Source organism: Amblyomma americanum, chromosome 7 (assembly GCF_052857255.1).
Source record: "Amblyomma americanum isolate KBUSLIRL-KWMA chromosome 7, ASM5285725v1, whole genome shotgun sequence".
NCBI classification, from domain to species: Eukaryota; Metazoa; Arthropoda; class Arachnida; order Ixodida; family Ixodidae; genus Amblyomma; species Amblyomma americanum.
The window spans coordinates 164,422,672-164,441,077 of record NC_135503.1 but is presented as its reverse complement, the minus strand read 5'-3'; the positions used below and the strand labels follow the sequence as shown (position 1 = coordinate 164,441,077).

Genomic DNA, 18,406 nt, shown 5'->3' with positions numbered 1-18,406 from the left:
TGCAGCAGCCACATTTGGAGGTTTTGCCTTCAGCACAAGGTGCCTGGGAAAGGTTTCTTCACAAGGTAATTTGTACATTGCAACCTTTATTGCTTTTGGCATATCTGTTCCAATATTTCACATGTAAGTCATACATATACATGTACACAGTTTTTTCTTAGGTGCAGTTTGTGAAAAGTGCAAGTCCACACAAAAGTGCCTTCTTAGTAGAAAGTCGCGTACCTCAAGACCGAGGCTTCATGTATCTAAAAAAAAAAAGTTACTGCTAAGCGACTAAAACTGGAAAAACAAAAGGCAGCACGACTTCGAAACCGCGCGTCAGCCATGCAGGATCAGCTGGCAGCAATGGAGGCCAAAAATGCAAGGATTTCCGAAGACGACTTTAATGAGAGAATAGCAAGCCTTCCAGCCAAACAGCGTGAGGCAGTGCATCATGTTTTTAAAGCTTCGCAACGTAAAACTACCCATGGCATGAGGTATTCGAACGAGTGGGTGCTTGAGTGTCTGATGATGAAAATGAAGAGCCCCGCACTGTATGAGCACCTTAGAAAAGAAAAAATACTTGCCATCCCCAGCAAAACAACTCTGAGGAAGTACCTAAAGTCATACAAGACAGGCTTTGGTTTCAACATGAAAGTACTTGACGTGCTGAGCGAAAAGACTAGCTCAATGGATGAGTTCAGGAGACATGGAGGTCTCATTGTAGACGAAATGAAGCTGTCTGAACACTTGTCGGTCACTACTACGAATCACATCGAAGGTTTTGTAGATCTTGGCCCTTTTACATTAGAAGAAGATAAACACACTGTCTGTGACCATGGGATGGTTGTTATGTTTATCCCATTTGTTGGCAAGTGGACTCAAGTGCTCGCAGCATTTGCCACGAAAGGAAACATAAAAGGAGCTCTACTCACAAAAATAATGCTGGAAGCTGTGATTTTGTCAGAAAAGGCAGGTTTGAAAGTCGACTTTATCACGTCTGACGGAGCCACCTGGAATAGGAAGATGTGGAATATGATGGGCGTCCGCGCATCTTCAACAAGCACGAAGTGTGGTGCACCACATCCCATGGATCCAGAACGTCGGCTCTATTTTCTGTCGGACTTCCCTCACTTGATAAAGTGCCTGCGCAATGGCTTGCTGGCTTCCGACTACCTGCTGCCAGAGGGTCGTGTAAGTACTGTACACAGGTTGAACCACATTATTTTTTACTAGGAAGAGAACAACTATGTAACATATTTTTTTACATTTCAGGTGTCGCTGAAAAGTGTCCGCAGAGCCATTGCTCTTGATGGCAAAAATGTTGCATTACAAGCCCTGTACGGGATCACATCTAGCCACACAAATCCCAACAGTTTTGAGGTTCAGAGGGTGTCTCTAGCCTTTCAACTATTCAGTGACAAAGTCGTTAAGGGGCTGCAGCTGCACAGGGCTGAGATTGAAGAGACCTGCGGGAACATTTCGGCTACTCTCCATTTTTTGAGTGAGTAGCAAAACTTATTTCTTTGCTGCTGAAAACTTTTCCATCGTAACGACCATAAGACAGTCTCGTTGTTGTGTATTGTTTCCTGATTTGTGCTAAGCAACTTATTTCTGTTTCAGGACCATCCGTGATCTGATCCATGTGATGACATCTCGCTTCACTACCGAAGCTCTGCGTCCCAATTCTCCATCTGCTGAAAAGCTTCGCTCATTTTTGTTGCTCCTGAGTGCATGGGAAAAACACAGTAATGAAAAGGAGGGCTTTTTGAGCCAGTACACAGCTACAGAACTACGTGTTGCACTGTCTAGTGTGCCGTCACTGTTGGAGTACTTAACAGAACGTGCAGGCTTCAACTACCTGATGACCAGTAGGCTAAGCCAGGATCCAGTTGAACACCTTTTTGGAATTGTGCGCCAGTCTTCTGGGTGCAATACCCACCCAACACCACAGCAATCCATAGTTACTGTGAACTGCCTTACATTCAACAACCTTGCGCACTGTTTCCACGGGAAACTGCGAGCCTGGCATCCTCAGTTCCCTTTTGGATGCAGATGCTGGCCAGCAAAGCTCCCATAGTGGCAGGCAGGAACTTGTTGATAAACTGCTAGATGCAGGCAACATAGATGCAGCAAATGCAGTGCTCCCGAAATTACCCCCAGACCATTCCACTTGCACTGTGCCATCAAGTGACAGCTGGCTAATATTTTATATAGCCGGTTATGTGGCCAGGAAATGCGTCCTGAAGACAAACTGTGAAAGCTGCCTCAATTTGCTTTTGTTGACCAAAGAGGCGGCTGGGAACTTAAACCTAGCCCAGTTCACTCGCATGAAAGACAATGGTGGTCTTCTGTATCACGCTGCCGCCCTGTACAAATTTGTAGCTCACCTAGAAAATGCGTTCACAACATGTTTTAGCCTCCTAGAACTACATGCAGACAGTAAAATTGATATTGTAGATGTGGTTAAGGCAAAAACAGAGCTCAGCCTTGGCTGTCCAGACCACTGCGAGAACGTTGCAGTCGAACTCACTGCTTTTTACATAACAACCCGCCTTCACTTTTTTATTAAAAGCATCAATAGCAGCAACAACCGGAAGCGTCAAGCTTCTAAGTACCTGAAAATGAGTCGATGCACTTAGATTTGCGAAGCACCCTGTTAGGGTAGCTGCAAGGCCAGCCTTGTTTCCACGGATGAAATTTCTATGTAACCTAATTAAGGCTGGTTATGCCAATAAAGTGCCTGCCATTAAACCAATATTTTCTTCAGTTTTTCTTTCTCATGTCCGCACTTGCCAATAAAAGTATAATGCTCGCCTCTCGTGTATAATCAACCTGGTATATGTCATGCATACACTGGAAGCAAAATTTTCCGAAAATTGGGGTGGAAATATTTTCAGTCATGGGCACAATTTTCTGAAAATGCGTTTCTGAGGCCGCTTAGCCGTCTCAGAAAAAAAGAAACTGATTTCCGTAAGACTAGATCACACGTAGGCGCGCGGACAGATGAATGAGGGGTGTAGTTCTCTATAATTAAGTCGCCGCGGTGGCCCGGTGGTTATGGTGCTCGGATGCTGACCCAAAAGACACCGGTTCGATCCCGGCCGCGCCGATCGCATTTTGATGGAGGCGATATGCTAGAGGCCCGTGTACTGTGCGATGTCAATGCAAGTTATAGAACCCGGGTGATGAAAAATTCCGGAGTCCTCCGCTACGGCGTCCCTAATAGTCTGAGTTGCTTTAGGACGTTAAACCCCGTGGTACCAAAATCGCAGGTAAACAATATCAGCCTGATAAAAGATGCATCTAGACAACTAACATCCACCGTCAAATCCGTGAGCCTCTCTCATTGCCCGACGCCCGTTCTCGCTAGCAGACGGTATACGACGACGCGGTTTTCATCATCGCCGAAATGCTCAAAGGGTCACGGCGGGGGAAAAAAGGTGCCTATGAAGTTACGTTGAAGCTAGTTGAAGCAAATGACATGCATGTTTATTGACTACAGGCGTATTAGTGAACCACACTGTAACAACGACTCGGAGAAACACACACAAGCTCCAGGGACGACGCCGCTAGAAAAGGTTGCAGTGGCGCCACCTGGTGGTTTCTACGCCAAACGGCATGCCCGCGCCCTTCCGTTCGCGCCACTAGGATAGTTCTAGTTCACTATAGGTGTCTGGAAGGGGGATGTGTGACGGGCGCTGTATGCGCGCCGTGCTTGGGAGGCGCACGAAACGCGAGGAAAACCTTTTGAATCCGCTAGGGGCGCTGCGGTCAGGATGGGAGCGAGTTTGGAAGCGGCATCGGCAGCGCCCGGCGAGATGCCGCATGTCAACCGTGTACCCTGTCACCATGTTCTGGCTGCGCAGTGCAACCACTTGTCCGTTGTCCGTGTTTATTATGCGAAGCATAATAGGGACACTACTTAGCTCAACCATAGCCCAGCCTGGCGCGGCCGCGACCACCAAGGCTAACACCCGCTAGGGGCGCTGCAGCCGAGCACGCGGTCTGACGTCACGACAGCGGAGGAGAGACGGGGCTCAACTCGCGCGGCCGCGACCACCAAGGCTAACTCCCGCTCCTCCCGCTAGGGGCGCTGCAGCCGAGCACATTGTCTGACGTGACGCCAGCTGTGGAGAAACGGGGCTCAACTCGCGCGGTCGCCGCGCGGCCGCGACCACCAAGGCTAACTCCCGCTCCTCCAGGAGATTGCTAAACAACGAAGAGACTAGCCTGACTTACGGGCAGGCGATACCGAATCCCTTTCACAAATCTATGCTTCGCATCCTAGGCTTCACCGTAGCTAAGCCAGGCCATTTTCTTTTGTTGCAGGCTGTGTGTGTGTGTGAATGTGCGGACCTCTTTGTCGTCACCCTTTGCTTGAAACAGTAGTATTACGAAGCTGTCAAGCAAACCATGCCGCCGATGCCACGGACTTGTTTTGTGCCCGGCTGCAGCAGCGGCTACAAATCTTGCCCTACGAAGGCATCGCTCTTTCGGCCTCCAAAGGATAATTTGAGGAGAGAGCAGTGGGCGCGTAATATTAAACGAGCAGATAAAGAGCTGTCGGATAACGGCGGCATTTATGAACGGCATTTTGAGGACAAGTTCATAGTGAGGTCTTGGCGGCACATCATAAACGGCGAAGTTGTGGAAGTACCACGGGATAGACCGAGTTTAACAGATGACGCCGTGCCCACTATCTTTCCAGACGCCCCGAAGTATTTCATGAAAAAAGAACCGGTCAGGAGGAAGAACAGAAATCTCTGTGAGAAAGGCGCACCCACTGCTAAAAGAAGAAAAACTGCAAGCGGTGCTGAAGCACACGACGCGGCAGCGTGCGATTCGAGAACGGATACTCCAGTTCCAGATGGGGCAGCTTCGCAAATGGCAGCAAGTCAAACAGGAGTTTACGTCCTTTGTGACAGCCTCCGCCTGCCGGGCCCGGGCTGGAACAGGCTGTTACAGCACAGCCAGGCATCGTTTTTTTTTGGCCTTTGTGAACTAGAGGACCCGAAAATGAATTGCGCATTGCTGCCGAAGTTGGTCCAGTTCGCTGAAAACATCAGTCATTCAGGCCGTGTGTTGTGCACAGTTTTTCTCAGAGGAAAACTACATTTGAAGCGAACCATCGAATCACCACTCGAGGCTCAAGACGTACTTGATGAAACACACGCACTTGTAATGTGCATAGGATGTGGGCTGCAGCCCAAAAATAGCAGCACATATGTGCACTTTGCTGGTGCTTACTACTCTGTGAATAGTGCTCTGACAGCTTCAGGTAGTCGTTCATGCATTTATTGCAAATGCTTGCGCAAGCTTGTGCAGAATCAACTTTCGCGAAAGAAAAACAAGCTATGAAGGTGAGTCGCCCGAAAAAGCATGCGAAAGTCCGCCGCCGTCTACGCGTTGCTCAGAAGAAGCTGCACAACGTTGGGCGGGAGCTAGAAAAAATGAAATCCGCCAATGAAGAAATTGGAGATAAAGTTGTGAATGCTCGCATTAAAGGACTGCCTTCAAAACAGCAGATGGTCGTAAGGGCGTGTTTCCAAGCGGCTACACGAAAAAGTACATCTGGCATGAGCTATGAAAAAACGTGGATCTTAGAGTGTGTGCTTCTCCGCATGAAGAGTCCAAAATTGCATGAACACTTGCGGAAACATAACATAATCATCCTGCCCAGCCGGAGCTGTCTACAGCGCTACCTTGGAAAATTCAAGAGTGGTTTCGGCTTTAATGAAAACGGGTTCACAGCGCTTTCAGTGAAAACGAAACAGATGGATGTATGCAGTCGACACGGTGGCATCATCTTCGATGAGATGAAGTTGTCTGAAAACTTCAGAGTAAACACAGCTGGTAAGTAATATTGTAGTGACAAATGGCATTTCTGTGTTTTAGGAACACTGATTTCTTGGCCTTCAGGGCTGGTTTTTCGGTCTGTGACATCCTCACTTTGATTTTGGAGTGATCATTAGAATCATGTTCATTTCAGGTGCTGTCGAAGGATTTGTTGACCTAGGAAAGTTTATGCCCCAGAAAGAGACCACTGCAGCAGACCATGGAATGGTCATGCTTTTTCAGCCATTCCAAGGTCTGTGACATTTCTAACATTGATGCCTTTGTTATCTGTATAATGGCATTGCTCATGTTTCATTATCAGAAACAGAATGAATTTCTGGTAGTGGTTCCTTTTACAATACAATTTGCTTGACAGTCTGTTCTTGGGTTTCAAAAAAAGCAGACTTCATGGAAAAGTGATGAAAGCACCTGATTTGCCTCTTCATGCTGCAGGTGACTGGACCCAAGTGCTTTGAGTCTTCTTCTCATCTAAGGGCAATATCAAGGCCGAAATGCTTGAAAAGATCTTGCTTGAAGCCATACTGCTGTCTGAGAAAGCTGGCCTTTTTGTGGACATTGTGACTTGCGATGGCGCCTCATGGAACCGGAGACTGTGGAAGTCATTTGGGATTCATGGTAAAATAACTCTTTTTTTATTGCTACATTGCCACACCATAACAAGCCTCAACAACAATTTTGATGTACTTGCAAACCTGAAGTGCTACCATCATGTCGACCGTAATACGTAATGTTTTCATATCAAAGAGCATGTTATTTTAATTAACAATGTGCTTATTTAATATATCGAGGAATCTGCTAAATAGGCAAAGTGACATACACAGGTGTGTTTATTGCTAATCAGTTTTATTGCTTTTCAGCGCAACCAGGCCAAGTCACATGTAAAACTACCCACCCCATGGACTCAACAAGGTCACTTCACTTTTGCTCAGACTTTCCACACATAGTTAAGTGTCTTCGGAATTCTTTTGTGAGCAAAGGTTTCTCGACACCTGATGGCCGGGCATGCATCCAACACATAGAAGCAGCTTGGGACAAAGACAGAAGCTCCATCACATTGAAGGCAATGCCAAGTTTAACTAACGCTCATGTAAGGCCTAATTCATTCGAGAAAATGAAAGTTAAACTGGCATTTAAACTATTCAGCGATGAGGTACTGAAGGGCATGTTTTTGTACAGAACTGATAGGAAGGATATCTCTGATTACGTTGCACCAACGGAAAAACTGGTGCAGCGTCTAAGCAGGATAATATCTCTAACGACCTCAAGGCGTCCCCGAGATGGACTAAGGGGATCTTCACAAGCTGTCACAGATCTTAATACATTCCTCCAGTTCTTAGATGACTGGGAGGAAGAATCAAAAAAGGCTGGGGGCGGTTTTGTAAGCAGCAGTACTACTGAAGGCCTTCGTGTCACAATACACAGCGCTCTGTCTGTGCTAAAGTATGTGACATATTTAGGATTTAAGTACCTGCTGACTTCCAGATTGAGCCAAGACAAGTTAGAAAACCTGTTTGGCATTATTAGGCAATATTCGGGTAGTAATGATCACCCATCCCCAAGCCAGTTCCTAATAACTGTGAACTGTTTAAGTTTCTATAATTTAGCACGAGCCCCAAAGTCAGGCAATTGCAGTGAAGAAATGATAAATTCACTTCTGACCCCTCCATCTAAAGCAGATGCAGCCGTGTTTAGCATTCAAGACATTATCGAAGATATGCTTGAGTTTGGGGATGTAGATAATGCAGGGGAAGTAATTCGTTCTGCATTGCGTTTTGATCACAGCAGCTATGTGGTGGAATTCAGTGATAGCCGCCTTGTTTATTACATGGCAGGCTATGTCGCAAGGAAGTTTGGAGTGAAGAATGCCTGCAAGGAATGTGCATTATGCCTCATGAGTAGCAAAACAGCAGCTGTGCACAACACAAACAGCACATTCACTGCACACTTTGATAAAGGAGGTCTCCTCTACCCATGTGAGAAGCTCGGCAAACTTGCGTCTGTTTTGGAGGATGCCTTTACGATGTTTTTCTCAAAGGAGAAGCTCCATGCATCCAGTGTGCATGATTTTGTAACCTTTTTGCGCAGCCTAAGATTCGACACTGTTGGCTGCAAGCAGCACTGCAAAGAACTCACTGCCAAAATCATACAGTTCTTTGTGGTGACACGGCTGCATGTTTTTACCAAGGCTCTTAATAAGGAAAGGGCTGTACAAAGGGAGCGGCAGAAGCTTTTAAAGCTCCGAAGATGCCATTCAATGCCCTTTTACTCTTTTCTTTTTTACAATCCTTGAAGTCTGTGAGCAATAAACTGACTTTCTGATACATGGTTATGAATTTATTTTGGTGTGTACTTATTCTGTTGGTATGTGCTCAGCAAACTATTTTCCTGAATCCGATGGTTTCTCTGAAGTTTCCTGCTTATAAATAATAGTAGTGTACTTGGCTGTGAAATGCTTCGCTTTAAGACAAGCTGAAAAAAAAAAGTTGAGAATCTCTTGGGCGAGGTAAGCTAGCCCGATAATAGTTCGTCAGTGTCGCTTCTAAGGCTTTATAAGCGTAGCATAACAACACTCGCGTTAATCACGTGGGGATAATAAGTTTGTGCATGTTCACATTTCAAGTTTCTTGATCGTGTTGTACTAGCTGCCTGAGCACTGTTTCAATAATGCAAGAATCTTAGCACCCGCTCATGCACAACCTTCCTTGCTACTATATGCATGAATCGTGAGTTCGATGGCAATTAGCAGCGCCTCTGGATCAACATATCTAGGCGTAAAACAGCAACATTAGTGGATGGCTGCTCTGAATAAACAGCTGTGATAACTCCCGGGAAGGAAGGTGCCTGTCTACCTTTTGCGTGCCCCAAAACACGCTACGCTAGCTACGCAAGTGAGAGCTACGTAGTCGGCTACACACGTCCCTTATCAGCCTAATACATTTCTCACGTCATGAGGTGAAGCTGTTAGACAATTTAATCTGCCGATTATGCGAAGACAATGCAAAAACAATGCCCAGCAATTGTGTACTTTTAGCAGAAACGCGGTTGCGCGAGCCCGCTCCCCGTGCTGGAGCTGCATCGGCGTTAGCTCCCCTCCAGCTAGTTGCGCTAGAGTGTACTAGAAAGGTTTCGAGTGGGCCGAATAACCGGCTCCGCGCTTGCTAGGAGGTGAGGCGCTCCGCGTTGAAAATGCTGCGGTGGCGCTGCGGTCGAAGTGGATTGGTTTGCGCCGGAGCAGACGAAGCGTCAGGAATGTTCTCGAGCAGCTAGCGACGGAGGTTTTCTTTGCGTAGCTCGTTCTTTTGTGATCACTGTTTTATCCTGCAGTTACCATCAAAGTGTGTGGCATGCCTAATCGAAGGCATCGTCACTGCTACGCACCGGGATGTCGCACCGGCTACGCGGGCGTCCCAGCCGAGAAGAAGCTGTCGTTGTTCAGCGTCCCGAAAGATGCGGTTCGAAGGAAAGCCTGGGAGCGGAACCTCCATCGCGCTGACAAGCCTCTGGATGAGAACTGCGCAGTTTGTGAGCTGCACTTTGAAGAACGGTACATACTTCGTGACTACGTGCACGTAGTGGCCGGCAAAGAAGTGAGAATCGCGCGCGGAGTGCCCGCGCTCGCACCGGAAGCAGTGCCCACACTTTTGCCCAATACGCCGAAGTATTTGAGCTCAAAGGCACCCCCGAAACGTGCACCACGCAAGCGTGGCACGTCTACAGTGCTCGAAAGCCCGGGCTGAAAAAGGAAGAAAGCCTGCACGAGTGTACCTACGGCCGTGCACGACAGTGGAAACTGCGACGACGAGTCGGCAGTGGAGTGCACGCAATGGCCAGCTCTTGACTCAAACAATCTCAGGGACCTGAAGACCCCTTCACTGGTCAGTGCATAATTTTTCCGACTACGAAGGCACTGTTTATGCACTGTCAAGCTTGGAAGCAAGTTCTGGCACGGTGACCTCTGAAAGGGCTGTTCTGTTCAGCCTGAGTGCGACCGAGATTACGTACAGAACATTCCTCAAGCGAAAACTCGTTGCTGAAGGTGCTGCGAAGACTGTGCTCGAAGCAGAGCGAGTCATTTCTGAAGCCTCCGATTTTCTTGCATGTCCTGGTGCGCACTCTACCTCTGCTATTTTAGAGAAAGATCTCACTGCAAAACTTCTGGAAAAAACAACAGTCATTCATGGGGCCTTCCACTGCAAGACATGCACAGGGATGACAACAACCAAAGGTAAATTTGTGAAGCGAAGTGACAGATGCAGAGTAGTACACTATTTCATGTGCAGTAAACTGTGAAGGTCACGCCCTGTGCTACTGAGGGCAAGATTAGGTTAAACGCCTAATCACGATGATTAAGATGCGCGCTACATGTGGTAGCAACAGTCCAGAAATTAAGCAACAAGCGTATTTTGCAATTTGTGTTGCTTTGCATCGCTGACCGAGGCATATGCAATGCAAAAGTGCTGTGATAAGAATTGGAATAGGAGTTTTGTTAATATTACTAAAATATATCAAATTACCCAGGTGTGTTTGCTCAAGCATGCGAACAAAACCTTTTATTGTTCATAAAGCCCTTTCACGCTATAGTGCACTTGCATAAGTGGAATGATAAGTGATGACAAATTTCTCAAGTATTTTGCAATGAGCTTTGGTAGTAGCTTCACTACTTTTGACATTCATTTTTATTTCAAACAATATTGCTCTCCTTACATAATTGTGACTAACTGGTGTGTGACATGAGGGTGTGAGGGGAAAAGGCCCCCAGCAGGTTCGAGCGTCCTCCGAGGTGGGGCCCCGGAGGATCCAGAAAAGTCGTCCCAGACCGTGCACGTCCGTAGATGTAACAAAAATGGTTTACTTAATATAGGAGAGCAGTCACTGATGAGTATGGAGCTGTGCGGCCGAGGGTCGAGGAGTGGCTCCGGTGTGAGGTTCCGCGGCCCGTCGCCGGAAAGGCGCCGGGGCCAGGTACCTCCGCAGGGTTGTTCTTCCTGCGGCCGGAAGCCGGGCGCGGAGCACCAGCACCGGTGGCGCTGACGACGCACCAGAAAGGGGACGGCCGCCCAGGTCTGGGCACCCGGGCACGGCCAGGAAGGCACCCTTTCACGGCAGGGGGTCACAGCCACGGGACGGCAGGCACGATCCCCCAGCAAGGCCGGCAGGATCTCCGGGCAGGCAGCACCTGCCTGTTCCCGGCACGGCGCCCGCACTCCGAGGCAGCGAGCGACAGGCAGGAGAAACGAGACAGCAGGCTCCTGGTTGAGCAGAACTGGGCGAGGACGGCTTCCCCAGGCCTGGTCACCCGGGTTCAGGAAGCCGTTCAGCCGTGACCTCGCCTGCTCCGTTGCTCGAGCTCGTCTCCTCGTGCCGTTCGCGCCGCGCCCCGCGTCTCACTTCCTTTTCTTCACCTTGCTTCTCCCGCCTGAGCGAGCGTCAGGCCGCCGCTAGAGCTGAGGGCGCTGGTGGCGCATCACAAATATGCCCCCCCCTTTGAGAAGTTTTTTTTCCCGAAAAAAAAAAACTTGCACCAAGCATTGGTCGGCGGACTGCACCACACCACACTGAACACTTTCCCACGCGCACCACCGTTCACTGGCTGTCATGTTGCACACACACAAAACACACAACAAAAATGTAACTACACAGGCACCACCAAAGGAAGTTCACACAAAAAGATTGGTTACCCGACCAGTCAATAGAACGTCACAGCGATAGAGTTCTCACAGGGTCATGACCGGCTTAAATAATCTGCACCAACGTTATCAGAGCCTTTAATATGTTCAACCCGGAAAGTATATTCCTGTAGCACCAGACTCCATCGTAGCACACGGCTATTTAAATGCTTCGCCTGCGTCAAGTATTGAAGGGGCTGATGGTCTGTCTGGATAGTACAAGTGCGACCATACAAGAAATAATGAAATTTGCCGACCGCCCAGATTAGTGCTAAGCATTCTCGTTCGATGGCGGAATAGCAGCTGCCTGCTGGCATACGCCACAGGATGAAGCGTACCGTTGTGTTCTTGCAAAATAACTGCACCTAGACCCTTCCCAGAGGCGTCGGTACGGAGAATGAACTCCTTTGCGAGATCAGGCGCCCGCACAACTGGTCGGGAGGCAAGAGCTTGTTTCAAGGTTTCGAATGCCTTTTCGCGCTCGGGAGTCCAATGCACATGATTACTCTCTACTTTCCGTGTAAGTTCAACCAAAGGCTGGGCCTTGGCAGCGTAGTGAGGTATTAAGCCCCGGTAGTACCCAGCCAAACCTAGAAAAGACCTAACCTGCTTCTTAGTTTCCGGTTTAGGTGCCTGTTCCAATTTGGTGACAATTGACTCTACTGGGCGAATCACTCCCTCACCCAACAAATGTCCCAAGAAGACCACGCGGGTCATACCAAGCTCGCATTTTTGAGGTTTTACTGTGAGGCCTGCCTGTCTGATACGCCTGAACAATTCTCGGAGAGTATTCAAGTGCTCCTCCCACGTCGAGGTAGCCACCAAGACGTCATCTATGTAATGGACCACATTAGGTAGACCTGCCAGAAGGCTTCTCATAAGGCGGGTAAAAATTGCGGACGCGGTCTTAATTCCAAAGGGCATGAAGGCGAACTGATAGTGGCCTGATTGGGTGGAAAATGCTGTAACTGGCCTGGACGCAGTACTGAGTGGCACTTGCCAATAACCTTTGGTGAGATCTAGTTTTGAAAAAAACGTCTTGGTGCCGACCTCGGCAAACATAACAGCAGTCCTTGGAATGGGCTCGCCATCGTCCACCAATATGCTATTAATCCGACGAAAGTCAATGCACGCACGATACGTTTTGTCAGGTTTCTTAACTAAGACAAGTGGAGAGTTGTAAGGGGAATGGGAGCGTTCTACAACCCCAAGCCTCAACATGTCTGCTACCTCCTTCTCGACAACCTCACGCAAAGCAAATGGTAATGGATACTGCGGGGTGTTGACAGGCGCACTCGTCGTTAATTCCAAGTGGCACTCAATTAAATTAGTATGGCCCGGAACCTCTGAAAAAATGTCGCGGTGAGCCTCCAGCAATCTATCTAGTGCGGCTAACTGCGTCTCATTCAAAGTTTGAGCTCGCTTGATAGCTCCAATCCCAGGACCAGGATTCGCACTGAAGGTTGGCACTGGAGTTTCTGCCTCCACTTCCTCAACGACCACGAACGATGACGCTTGGAGGGCATTCACTGGCTGGCGTTCTTCATAGCGTTTCAACATGTTTATGTGAAACAACTTTTTGCTGGGGCCCACGTCAAGCCAGTAATCGACTTCGTTCTTTTTGCCGGTGACCGCAAAAGGACCATTCCAATGCATGATGAGCTTGTTATGAGAAGCGGGTAGAAGGATTAGCGCTCGATCACCAACCTTCAGTTTCCTATTAGAGGCGCACCTATCGTGGTACATCTTCTGTGACCTCTGCGCCCTCATTAAATTTTGGTGTGCGAGCTGCAGCGTGCCTTCTAGACGCTCCCTCAGATCTAGCACATAACCATACGTTGTCCTGACAGTGTCAGACAGGTTTCCGGCTGTCCAGAGCTCTTTTAGAATGGTAACTGGCCCTCGGACTTGGCGACCGTAGATGAGCTCAAATGGGGAAAACCCCAGGCTAGCTTGCGGTGCTTCTCTGTAGGCGAAGAGCAGTGGAGCAAGATAACGGTCCCATGCCTTGGGGTGTTCTTGGCACAACTTCTGTAGCATGCTCTTCAAGGTCCCATTAAACCGCTCCACAAGCCCGTTGCACATAGGATGGTATGGTGTCGAACTTAAATGTTTTATAGCTAGCAAATCGTTCACTTCTCGCATAAGTGCAGATGTGAAACACGAAGCCCGATCACAAAGGACCTCCAGTGGGAACCCAATACGGGAGAACATCTCGAGAAGGCCTTCCGCCACAGTGGCTGTATCGATGGCAGGAAGGGCTACCGCATCGGGATACCTGGTGGCAAAATCCACCAACGTGAGGATGTATCGGTTCCCTCTAGATGAGGTTGGAGTCAAAGGTCCAATGATGTCCACCGCCACCCGCTCAAAAGGTGTGGAAATAATAGGCATACGTCCTAATGGAGCGTTGCCCAGCTTTCCTTTCGGCACAGTCCGCTGACAGGCGTCGCATGACTTCACAAACCTTTTGATGTCGGCTTGTACCCCTGGCCAGTAGAAGTCACCCAGTACTCTCGCCGTAGTTTTCTTTACACCCTGATGACCGGCAAGAGCACTCTCATGCGCCTGCACAAAGACCTGATGGCGCAAGCTCTTCGGAACCACCGCCTGTTCAATCGTTTTGCCAGGGCACACTTGATACGTCCGGAACAATACGCCGTCAACCAGATGGAAGGTGTGGGAGGACTCGGCTTTGCCGGGAAAGGTTGTCCCCAGTTTCTTCCGACACAGGTCTAAGCTAGTGTCCTCTTCTTGTTTCTTGCGGAACGCCAGGCGAGACACGTGGACCGCGCTCTGAGAGAGATCCAAGATAGTCTCCGAAGCTTTCGCCGCCACAGCTGTGCAAGGAGCGTTGGCCTGCGTAGCCGGTGCAGAATTGGTCCCCTGGTCCGCCGAGACTGATGAACAATTATTTGAGTTCTCCAAGAAAGGAACACGTGCACCCGGGACATTGCCAATTAACACGTCGTACAAAGGCGTCGGTAAGCACCTTGCAATAGCCTTGCCCGTAAAGTACGGTGATGTGACGATCACCTCCGCCTCAGGAGCTTCTATGGTGGAACCATCCGCCAAAAGCAATGTCGCTCTTTTCCCAGTATAAGCTGCCTCGGGCACGAGGGCCTGGCGTACGACGATGCTGTTACTTCCAGTGTCCCGTAGCACTGACACTCTTTGTCCAAACACTTCCCCGTGCACCACCGGCATGCTGGCAATCGGTGGAGAGGGTCTGTGAACAGGATCTGCCGCTTGGACATCTAAACGCTCTCTTCCCGGCTGTGAATCAGGGCAAGAACCTTGGGGTGACATGAAACATGCGGATGTCTCCCGGTCACTTGAACTGCAGCGCCGGCATGATTGTAAGTCGTGTCCAGACTTGCGGCAGAATGTGCAATATGGGGCCTTCGGCTTCGAACGGCAATCGGAAGACCTGTGTCCGACCTTCTCGCAGATGAAACATCGAATTTGTGACTTGGGATTAGGAACCGTGATTGTAGGCTTCACTGAACTCTGCTCACTCCGGTCTTTGAAAGTTGCAAGGTTATTCTGTCTCTGAGCCTCCAGGAAATGGTCGGCGGCCTCAACAATCTTTTCAACCTTTTTGCAATCCCTTTCTCGTAGAAACAATACTAAACGATTGTGGCAGTTGCTTATAAACTGCTCAGCAACAATCATATCGCGCACCACCTCAAAGGTGCGGCCTTCTCCCCGCATTTCCACCCAGCGGTCAAAGAAACTGAAAAGCCTCGTGGCGTACTGGGAGGCTGTCTCGTCATCGTGAGGCTTGCTCTGCCGAAATCTCTCCCTATAGCCTTCAGCGGTAAAACGAAATCTTCGTAGCAGGGCAAGTTTCGCTTTGTCATAATCCATGGAGTCCTCTGGAGATAGCCGACCAAAGACTCTAAGAGCTTCCCCGCCGAGACAGAGGCTCAAAGCCGTGGCCCACTTCTCCTTCGGCCACCCTTGCCCTGTGGCGACATGTTCAAAACGCTTCAAATACGCGTCCAAATCATCTCGTGCCTCATTAAACGTTGGTATCAGGCCATGTGGGCTAATGGGAAAAACGGTTGAAGCACTACGCTCCGCACTTTCAGCGTTTGGATTAGGAGGAGGATTTTCTCTTTCTGATAGTTTAACTCGAAGCTGTAAATTCTGCGCTTCTCGCTCTAAGTTCTGTGCTTCGAGCTCCAAACGCCGCTTTGTGGCTTCCCGATCCGCAGCTCTCTCCTCTCGTGCCTTGCTCAATTCGTCCTCTACCCACTCGCGCAACTCGCGTCCCTGCAAACCCAGGCGCTCTCCTACCGCGAGAAAATCTGCAGCACTCATTCTGTCTTATCAACTCTGTTAACTGGTAAACGCTGCTCGGCCTCGTCCTGTCGCGGACGCCAAATTTGTGAGGGGAAAAGGCCCCCAGCAGGTTCGAGCGTCCTCCGAGGTGGGGCCCCGGAGGATCCAGAAAAGTCGTCCCAGACCGTGCACGTCCGTAGATGTAACAAAAATGGTTTACTTAATATAGGAGAGCAGTCACGGATGAGTATGGAGCTGTGCGGCCGAGGGTCGAGGAGTGGCTCCGGTGTGAGGTTCCGCGGCCCGTCGCCGGAAAGGCGCCGGGGCCAGGTACCTCCGCAGGGTTGTTCTTCCTGCGGCCGGAAGCCGGGCGCGGAGCACCAGCACCGGTGGCGCTGACGACGCACCAGAAAGGGGACGGCCGCCCAGGTCTGGGCACCCGGGCACGGCCAGGAAGGCACCCTTTCACGGCAGGGGGTCACAGCCACGGGACGGCAGGCACGATCCCCCAGCAAGGCCGGCAGATCTCCGGGCAGGCAGCACCTGCCTGTTCCCGGCACGGCGCCCGCACTCCGAGGCAGCGAGCGACAGGCAGGAGACACGAGACAGCAGGCTCCTGTTGAGCAGAACTGGGCGAGGACGGCTTCCCCAGGCCTGGTCACCCGGGTTCAGGAAGCCGTTCAGCCGTGACCTCGCCTGCTCCGTTGCTCGAGCTCGTCTCCTCGTGCCGTTCGCGCCGCGCCCCGCGTCTCACTTCCTTTTCTTCACCTTGCTTCTCCCGCCTGAGCGAGCGTCAGGCCGCCGCTAGAGCTGAGGGCGCTGGTGGCGCATCACAGAGGGCTTAACAAAATACCTAATTTCTTTTCAGGAGTCCCATGCCTTTCATGCCGTTATCTGCGCAAGACCCTGCTGACACGGATGTCTCGGCTCAGAAACCGTCGTCACAAGCAAATCACGACAGTGGGCCAAAAGCTCAGGTCTATGTTGCAGAAGCACAGGCGCCTGTCCAAGAGACTAATAAGCCTGAAGGGACAAATCGAGAGCATGAAGGCACGAAATTCTGCAATAAAAGAAAAGACTTTGGCGGAAAACATTGCTATGTTGCCCAAAAAACAACAGGAAAGCGTGCGGCACTGCTTTGATGCCTGCAAAAGAAAGAGTACAAGGGGCATGAACTTTACTAAAGAATGGGTGCTTGAGTGCATTTTAATGAAAATTAGGAGTCCGAAACTCTATAGGCACATCAGGAAGCACAACATTCTTGTACTTCCAAGTAACACCACTTTGAAGAAGTACACTGCAGCATACAAAAGTGGCTTTGGATTAAACAAGGTGATGGAAATCCTCAAACAAAAAACAAGCAAAATGGACAGCTTCAGTCGTCATGGGGGCCTTCTGATTGATGAAATGAAGTTGTCAGAGCACCTATCAATGGAAAAGTGCAAAGTTGCGTGGATTTGTTGATCTCGGCCCATTCACACCTCCCGAAGACGCAGGGCTTCCATGCGACCATGGAATGGTTGTCATGTTTGTCCCATTCACTGGCGGTTTTCGCAGATAATAGGAACATTTGCAGCGAATGGAAATGTCAAGGGAAACCTGCTATGCAAAATACTTATTGAAGCCGAGATTTTGGCTGAGCAAGCGGGACTCTTTGTAGATTTCGTGACCTGTGACAGTGCCTCATGGAATCGGAAAATATAGACACTAATGGGCATTAAGGCATCTTCCAGCAAGATTACGTGCGGAGTGAACATCCTGTTGACGCAAAAAGGAACCTGTATTTCCTTTCAGACTTCCCGCATCTACTGAAATGCCTTCGAAACTCACTGCTGAAAGGTGGCTTTAATACGCCAGACGGACGAGTAAGATTTTATTTGTTTTGAGTGTTCCAGCATAGTTATCCTGCAAAGTGACTAACAATGTGCTTCTTTTTTATGATGCAGGTTTCAACATATTTTGTTAAAGAAGCGTTAAACTATGACAAAGATAATGTGACGCTGAAGGCGATGCCAGGGCTGACTTTAAGCCATCTGGACCCAAACAATTTTGAAAAAATGCGGGTCACCCTCGCGTTCCAGCTCTTCGGTGACCGCGTGTTGCGTGGCTTGCATCATTATAAGGACAGACTTGAATCAAGTTATGGAAAAGGAGCCATAGATGCTACGGAAAAATTCTTTAGGTAACGTGTTTTGTATTCTCAATCTGTGCATGTGATAAGGCAGCATGTGCGACAAAAAGTTGTCTTCAGTTGTGAAAATAGTATTGCTCTAACCTGTAGTGACAGCAGACCTTTATTTTTTTCAGAATGATCAACGAACTGATCAAAACAATGACATCGCGCTACAAGTCTGAAGCTCTCTGTCCAAACTCAAGAGGTGCTGCTGCGTTGTCGGCTTTCCTGGAATACATCACTAAGTGGAAGGAGTGCACCGTCAACGGGGTTGGCTTCATCAGCAAGACAACGACTGTCGGCTTTACAGTGACATTGTCTGGAGTGTTGCGACTTTTGGAGTATTTTACCAAAGAAGTTGGATTTAAGTACTTAATGACGGCCAAGTTAAGCCAGGAGCCAGTTGAAAACTTGTTCGGGGTTGTACGGCAGTCATCAGGGT

At 49.3% G+C, this 18,406-nt stretch overlaps 2 pseudogenes; both read left to right on the top strand.

The window, feature by feature from the left end:
* Positions 1 to 4,395: 4,395 nt before the first annotated feature.
* Positions 4,396 to 7,928, top strand: LOC144098209 (uncharacterized; annotated as a pseudogene).
* A 1,254-nt stretch (positions 7,929 to 9,182) lies between these two features.
* On the top strand, positions 9,183 to 10,067 carry LOC144098206 (uncharacterized; annotated as a pseudogene).
* The last annotated feature ends 8,339 nt before the right edge of the window (positions 10,068 to 18,406 follow it).